At 43.5% G+C, this 7,821-nt stretch overlaps 1 pseudogene; it reads left to right on the top strand.

Annotated features, from left to right (window-relative positions):
* The first annotated feature begins 581 nt into the window (after positions 1 to 581).
* LOC144371097 (vomeronasal type-1 receptor 4-like) lies at positions 582 to 7,295 on the top strand (annotated as a pseudogene).
* Positions 7,296 to 7,821: the final 526 nt, after the last annotated feature.

Below are 7,821 nucleotides of genomic sequence, written 5' to 3'. Positions count from 1 at the left end.
GTGTTTGTGCTGTTTAATACGTGTTTTGTTTTCTAAAACCATAGAAATAGTTTTTGTTATTATTTAAAAAAAGGCCATGACTGATCTTTAAACTTTAGTTCAGAAATCCACCGAGATCTGATTTCTTATATGGTGTAGATGGTGACTGAGGTTCTTTATCCAACATGACTACAATATATCAGTTCATTCTGAAATAGTACATGCTAAATTCTTCCTAAGCATTTGGTCTCATTTTTTATTGCTCCTCGTAATTTAGCATAACCTCATCAAGTCTTTTTTCCTATAAAGTACATTGTTAATTCTCCCCATCAACATGTGCACCTTGATGTCTTTTGAATCCCACAAGTGCTTTCAATGAAAATTAGTCTTGGTATCAAAAATTATTTTAAGATGGGGGATCACACTACATAGCTCAGGCTGGATTCAAACTTGTAGGTTTCAGTGATCATTCTTCCTCAGCTCTGCAGGTAGCAAGGGAAGGTGCTCACCACTATACTTGGGCACAGTTATTATTAAGGAGTCATTTTTCTGAGGTGAACAACTCTTGCCATAATATAAAGGACAATGTTTTGAATTACAGAATGGGCCCCACAAATGTGGCAATAGGACTGATGTTTTTATCACAGAATGCTGTTGGAATTCTGGGAAATTTCTCTGTACTTTATTATCATTTGGTGCTTTCCTGCAGTGGGTGCACATTAAGGTCCAGAGATTTGATTCTTGGGCACCTTATGGTAGCCAACTCTTTGGTCATTCTTGCTAGAGGAATTCCCCTCACAATGACAGCTTTTGGGATGAGATATTTCTTCAGTATTTCTGGATGCCATGTTATTTTGTATATTCAGCGAGTGAGCAGAAGTGTGTCCATTGTCATCACCTGCCTCTTGAGCATCTTCCAGACATCACCATCAGCCCCATGAACTCCTGTTGGAAGGATCTCAAAGGAAAAGCTCCAAAGTACATTGGCTTCTCCATTTCCCTCTGCTGGATCCTGTACATGGTGGTGAATTCCATTTTTCCTCTCTATATACACAGCAAATGGAACAGTGTAAACACAACAGAGAAAAGGGATTATGGGTACTGTTTTACTGTAGGTCGTGAAAAATTCACAGATTCATTATATGCAGCCTTATTTGTATTTCCTGAGGTTGTCTTTTCCATGATTATGATCTGGTCCAGTGGCTCCATGGTTCTCCTTCTGTACAGGCACAAGCAGAGGGTTCAGCACATTCATAGCATCAAAGTTTCCCCCAGATCCTGCCCTGAGTCCAGAGCCACCCAGAAAATCCTTGTCCTGGTGGGAAACTTTGTGACTTTCCAGACCCTCTCCTCGCTATTAAGTCTTTATGTTGCTCTGTCTTCAAACCACATTTGGTGGGTGGTGAACATTTATGAACTAATTTCACTGTGTTTTCCCACTGTCAGCCCCTTTCTTCTCATGAGCCATGAATTCACGGTATCCAAACTATCCAGACTCTGCTTTGTCTGCATAAAAAATTTAAAAAATCCTGCTGAGTACTGTGGAAAAACATATTTTCTCCAAATCTTGGGAGACCCAGAGAGGAGGATCACAAATGAAAGGCCAGTCCCAACAATGTAATCCTTATCTCAAGAATAAAAATTAAGGAATGCTGTAGATGAAGCTCAGGAGCAAAGCAATCCTGGTCTTCATTGACAGTTTCAAATACAATTAAAAACTGCCTAATTGTATCAAAATTACATCAGTTGCATATTTTTACACAAATGTTTAAGTGTTTACACTCAAAACATCAACAGAAAAATGGATGGAAGAGTCACTTGTCTTTCTATTGAAAAACCCTAAAGAGCACTGGGATCCTTAGCTGGCTGACTGTGGGACCCACATGGTTGTGGTGGAGGGGAACAGAGCTGGTGGTCCTCACCCTGTACACAGCATGCTGTAGACAGCCATCCTAGTTCCTGTTCCTGGAGGCACATGGAATGGATGAATGCCGCAGTCTGGCTGGGCACAAAATCACCGAGCCACCACAAAGCCTTGTATATTCAAACAGCAACTCTTTATTCCCGAACTCTCACCAACACTCTACTCACACTTTCCGTGAACACCCTGCCTCCACCCAGCTCCACCCACCAATTCTCTCAGAACCCCGTGAGAACTCAACTGGAACTCCAAAGGAGCAGGTGCCTGAGACAGCAGGATATGCCCTAATCCCAGCAGGATTTGCCCTAATCCTGGAGCAGCCCTATTCCCAGCAAGATCCACCCTAAACTGAGAGACACCCTAATCCCTGAGCAGGTCACCTTTCAACCCAAAATGCCATGTGTCATTCCTACTTGGCTATGGCTCTCAGCAGATGACTTCTTCAGTCCTTCCAGGTCAGTTGAATCACTAGTCGACTAAGTGCAACAGTCCTGGAAATTTTGTCTGCAGTAAATGCAGTGGAGAAATGAGTAGTGCACCTTGTTCATGGATAATTCTCCTTACCATGATCAGTAAGTTTATAGCTTCCAAGAAAGTTTGTTCCAAACTGTTAATTTTTGACTAGTTGTGAAAACAGAGCTTGGGAGGACAGATTTAGCATCAAATTCTGGAATAAAGGGGAATTATTTTTTCCTGCACAATGAAGTGAAGATAATATTTCTCAGGGGCAAGGAACAGGCAGGCTTATTTAGAATTCTCCTGAAAGGGTTTGATTTCCTGTGTGCAGGGATCCTTGGGTGGGATGCAAACTCCTTTCCTGTGCAGCGTCCACCTGGGCCACTCCACACCGCCCAGACTGCGGTTGGCAGGAGAAAGGGGAGTGGCCTAGAGCAAAGCAATCCTTCTGCCTGCCATACCTCCAGGAGGAAAGGCCTTTTCCTCATGAAGGAATCAAACCTCTCCTGCTGGGCTCTACATGACTGTAGCAGTAACTTCACACTTTCACATTTTGTTAAAAATACACAGATATTTTGACATATAATAGATAAATGGTCACATCCTCACCTACCCTTCCCCCCCCCCCCGCTGTATTCTTGAAATTGGACTCAGTGGCACTTAATCCCAGAGCCACGTCCCTAACAGTTACTTTTTGAAAGTTTTACACAGTGTCTCACTGAGTTGCTGAAGGCCTTGATAAGTTGCTGAGGCTGGCTTTGAACTTGTGATCCTCCTGTCTCAGCTGCCACTGGGATTACAGGCATTAGCCACCACTCCTGGCCTCACCTTCAATCTTAAAATGCAGCACTAACGCCTCTCTAAATTATAATACCTTTATGTATTGGGGCGGGTTTGTGTTTATATGAGAAAAAATTCATTTGTAAATAATGAAGCTGCTGGTGCAGGTAGGGACACAGGGACAGTCAGAGCAGGTCCCCTAAGTGGAGAACTGAGCTCAGAGCAGTACTGTTTGAATGACAGTCCAGTGGGGACCATTTATGGTCATCTGAGGGTAAACTGCCACATCTTCCCATGCCAAATATTCCTGAGTACCAGCATGAGGATCAGGCCACCCATTCCCACAGGTCAACTAGTGGCAGTGATTAAAGATTAACCACACAGTGGAAAATACCTTTCCTGTGTCACTTCAGGCTGTCCCTGGAGGGCAGATACACTTGTGTGGACTCACTGTCCACCTGTCCTGACATCTAAGTGAGGGTTGTGCTGGTCGGTGACTACCGCTGTACTGCACAGGTCCACTGCAGCTGGGAGGTGGCATTGTCTTGGACTGGCATCTGCTCTGTGGCCAAAGCTCTGCAAGATGCCAATTCTGGCAGTCCTGGAGATGCTAAGGGATGTAGGGATATGTGATGATGTTTTTTCTGGGGGGAGGCACATAGGGTAGTGGTTAACAATGATATCAGGGAAGTGCCCATTTAGAGCACTTGCTAAGCACTTTTATCATGAATGCAGTTGGAGTGCTGTCCAATGCTCCTAGTCATCTGTTCATGCCCTAAAAAGGTTTTTCTCCTTTAGTCACTTAGTGTTCTGAATGAAAATTCTTATCAATAGTGAATGTACCTTTCACTTCCAAGGTAAGAGTCATTTGGTTTTGATGCATTATACATCTTCACATTAATACTTCAGTTTTTAAAGCAATCTGTATTTAAAGAACAATCGAGCATATGCTAGAGTTCAATATACCCCTACTCCCTGCACACAGTCTCCATAACTGTGACATCTGGGATATGTGTGATCTGTGTTACAGCATCAAACTGTACATAGATTATTCTTAGCTGAAGTCCATTGTTTACTTTGGAGTTCACTCATTGTTGTAACTGCATATAAAATTGAAAAAATGCGTTTTATGGACCCATCTTTGCCATATCCTTCTAAAGTTTCAGGGCACTAAAAGTCCACAGTGCTTTATTGTCCATCCTTCCCTTCTGCAGTCCTCTGACACCCACTGACCCTCTCATGGGGTGTCTGTAATTGCCCATAGAGAAGAGCTCTGCAGTGTGGCCTTTTAGATTGTCTTCTTGCATTTAGAAACCTGCATTTTCAGGTTCCTCCATGTGTTTCCATGGCAGGATAGCTCATTGCTCTTCACCACTGGATGATATTCCATTGTCTGGACAACCACAGAAATTGCTCCAGGAGCCTGTTGAAGACCTCCTTGAGGGTTTCTTCCCCTGCTGTTTCCTTAAGATAAAGCTGCTATAAACACTGATGTATGTCTGTCTAGGTAGACTAAACTGTTAACTTCTTCATCAACACAGAATGAGTTGCATTAATGGAAGAGGGTGGAATACGGGATGTAAGATTTAACATTTGCCTGTAAAAGAAAAAATCTCTTCCAATTCTCTAGGCAGCTTTCTTCTTATATTGCAAACACACAGCTACATTTGAAAATATGCCTTTTGAATTTTATACGTATACATTAATAGCTTGAATCCATTTTTGTTTTTATTTGTTCTAATTAGTTATACATGACAGTAGAATGCACTTATGCACTTTGATATATCATACATAAATAGAGAATAGTTTCTCATTTTTCTCTTTCTACATGTTGCAGAATCACATCAGTCATGTGGGTGTATATTAACATAAAGTAATAATACCCGACTTTTTTCTACTATCCTTCCTATCCCCACACCTCCTCTCCTCCCTTCACACCCCTCTACATAATCAAAAGTAACTGTGGAGCGGAGGTTGTGCTCAGTGGTGCTTGCCTTGTGCATGTAAGGCACTGGGTTTCATCCTCAGCACCACATAAAAATAAACAAACAAAATAAAGAAAATGTGCTCATGTATAACTAAAAAATTTTTTTTAAAAAAGAAGTAACTATTTTCTTCCAAATTTGGATCCCCTTATTGTGAATTAGCATTCACATATCATAGAAAACAGTTGGCCTTTGTTTTGGGGATTGGCTTATTTTGCTTAGCATAGTATTCTCCAACTCCATCCATTTACTGGCAAATGCCATAATTTCCTTCTTCTTTAATGCTGAGTAATATTCCATTGTGTATATATACCTCACTTTTTTACCCATTCATCTGTTGAAGGGCACCTAGATTAGTTCCACAGTTTAGCTCTTGTGCAGTGAGATGCTATAAACATCGATGTGGCTGCATTACTATGGGATGCTGATTTTAAGTCCTTTGAGTGTTAACTGAGGACTGGGATAGCTGGATCAAATGGTGGTTCCATTGCAAGTTGTTTGAGGGATCTCTACATCACTTTGTGTAGTGGCTGCACCAGTTTGCAACATGGCTTTGAATTCTGTACTCCCCAAATTCATATATTGAAAAGTCTTAAGCCCTACCTCTCAATGTACAGCAGAAAGTGACCTTATCTGACCTGGGTCAGGACAGAGGTGATTAGTGATGGGAGGATGGGGTCCTAGTGGTGGTGAGCCTGCTCTTCCTTGTGAGCTGGTGACAGGCATCTGGATCCCTGTGTCTCCATGTGTTCTCACCTTAGAGACAAGCAGTGGAGGAATGCAACCACAGCCTAAATCCATGAGCCCAAGACACCTTTCCTACTTAACGAGTTTTCCTCTAGTGTTTGTCACAGGAAAAAAGGACCAACACACTCTCTCCACCTTCTCTCACCTCTGAGTCTTCCTCCACAGGGATCAATATGCTCACTCAAATGACCTCAACCCAGTACCCATGACCTCTATGGCCCTCCTTGGAAATCTCAGCCACAAACCTTTTGTGAGATACAATACTGTGTCCCCATCTGCTCCTGCACTTTTCCTCTGGGGCCTTCACTCTGTTCAGCCCGACAGTCTTCTCAACCTCCCTGAGTCACCAAGAGCTACCATTAGGCCTCCTTGTCCCATTAGCCTTCAAACTCAGGTCTTGGCTCCTGTCTCCACCCTCAGCTGCTCTACTTCTAACAACTCCCAGGACCTCACTTTATCAACAGACATAAACACACACACACACACACACACACACACACACACACATTTTGAACTTCTTGGCACACTTTTTTCTTTTTGGGGGGGGTGATACTTAAGTATTGCTCAGGGGCACGTGACTACTGAGCCACATACTCAGCCCTGTGTTTTGTCTTTTATATAGACACAGGGTCTCACTGAGTTGCTTAGCACTTCACTTTGCTGAGGCTCGATTTGAATTTGTGATCCTCCTGCCTTAGCTTCCCTAGCCACTAAGATGATAATTGAGTGCCACCATGCCCAGCTTGACACAATTTTTTTTTAAAAAAATAAATTTTAGTTATAGATGGACACGATATTTTTGTATATTTATTTGTTTCTTAATGTGGTGTCAGTGCCATATGCATGCCCCACAAGTGCTCTACCAGTGGACCACAAACCCAGCCCTTGACACACGATAAACATTTCCTTTCCTTGAGCAACTGATTAAGTCCACATTTAAGCAACATCTCTAACTGAACTCTCACACACATGGCTATTAACCAACTGACCAAATTTCCCAAGAGCTAGGTACAGACAACTAGGCAGGGTCCCTCAATTCCTGAGCCCATGAAATTATTCCAACAGTCACTGCACACAGCGCCTGGGAGCCCTGACAATCCCACTTCCTCACTGAATCCATCCCACTGGCTGCTACCTCATCTCCAAGAGCATCTCCTGTGGGGCCCACCTGACCTCTGCTCTCCTTTTCAGCTGTACATGGGGAAGATTCCTGCAGTTCTTCTGTCCGTGTGTCTGTGTGTTTGTCTTTCCATCCAAATAGTCTTTAAATGAAAAAATGATTTAAATGCACTTTTTCCCTAGGGTATTTTATCCGTGGGGATTTTAATTGACCTTAAAGTTTTCCTACCTCTGTCTTTCAGACACTTGAGCTCATGGTCTCCACCTCCCCACCGTATCCTTTGTCCCCAGGACTGCTGCACCCATAGGATCTGAGACCCCAACTGTCTCATCCCCTTAATTTCTGTGCACACTTTGCCCTTTGGTCCCTTAAAACCCCCACTGCACTCAAGATGCACCAGCCCCTGTAGCCATGTGCCCTTTCTTCCACAGCCATGTCCCTGTTACTGTACTCTCCACAATGTCCAGCCACGAGCTCCCGCACCTCGTCTAACCCACAGGACCTCCATTCTCTCTCACAGAGGAGCGCAGCTGACCCTGACTCAGGTCTTCTCTCTCCCCACCCCCCACCATCAGCAAACACCAGAGCACACTCAGATGCCACATGTGTGAAATGCTGTCCTGGAGGGCTATGGGGACGGGGAAGGAATGTAAAGAGCAGAGGTGACGACCCTCCTGCTGACATCCACAGGCCTGGAGAAAATGTCACAGTAGTCCACCTTTAGATATTGACCTTTCTGCTCTGCCACTGCGGCTTATTTTAAAATAGGCCTCTCTCTCTTCCCCTCTCTCTTCTTCTCCCTCTCCATATCCTCGGGAAACAGGATTACCTTT

Source organism: Ictidomys tridecemlineatus, chromosome 15 (genome assembly GCF_052094955.1).
Source record: "Ictidomys tridecemlineatus isolate mIctTri1 chromosome 15, mIctTri1.hap1, whole genome shotgun sequence".
NCBI lineage: Eukaryota > Metazoa > Chordata > Mammalia > Rodentia > Sciuridae > Ictidomys > Ictidomys tridecemlineatus.
Note: the sequence above shows the minus strand (reverse complement) of the source record. Positions and strands in the feature narration are given on the sequence as shown.